Source organism: Rhinoraja longicauda, unplaced genomic scaffold (genome assembly GCF_053455715.1).
Source record: "Rhinoraja longicauda isolate Sanriku21f unplaced genomic scaffold, sRhiLon1.1 Scf000382, whole genome shotgun sequence".
NCBI classification, from domain to species: domain Eukaryota; kingdom Metazoa; phylum Chordata; class Chondrichthyes; order Rajiformes; family Arhynchobatidae; genus Rhinoraja; species Rhinoraja longicauda.
The window spans coordinates 58,605-59,456 of NW_027601599.1; positions in this window are offsets into that span (position 1 = coordinate 58,605).

Below are 852 nucleotides of genomic sequence, written 5' to 3' on the forward strand. Positions count from 1 at the left end.
CACCACAGCACAATCCAAAGGCTCTTTTGAGAGCCATGTATAATAATGCAAAAAGACGACAATTTATTTTTGTCGATAACAGAAATTCGGCAATGAGTTAATGAAACACTGACTTTAACCTGATAATTTAATCACGTTAACTCCGTGTTTCATTCAATCAAGTTTAGTTGAGAGATACAACGTGGAAATAGACCCTTTGGCCCACCGAGTCCGCACCAACCAGCGATCACCTGTACGAATAGTGTACACTATTTTGTACACTAGGAACATTTTTCAATTTAAAGGAGCCAATTGACCTAAAAACCTGTCTCTTTGGAGTGCAGTGGAAACCGAATCACCCGGAGAAAACCCACGCGGCCACAGGGAGAACGTACAAACTCCACACAGACAGCACCCGTAGTCAGGGTCGAACCCGGGTCTCTGGTGCTGTAAGGCAGCAAACGTACCGTTGCAGCACTGTGCTGCCCCATGTGAATTAACTATTTGGATTTTGCATGTTTGCAATAAATATAATCATTGAATTCCTGACAAGCTTCAGGATACGATCTTGCTGTAATTTCTAATAATCATCTTCACTGTGTATGATACCATCTACTTTAAGTGTCATAGAGTCTTACAGCATGGAAATAGGCCCTTCAGCCCAATTTGTCCATGCTGACCAAGATGGCCCATTGGTTTGCCCAATGTACATCTAAACCTTTACTATCCATTGACTTGTCTATTTGTATTTTAAATATTGTTATAGTATCTGCCTCAACCACCTCCACTGGTGGCTTGGTCCACATACCAACAACCCTTTGTATGAAAAAAATCCAAAGGTTCCGACTAAATCTTTCCCCTCAACTTGAACTT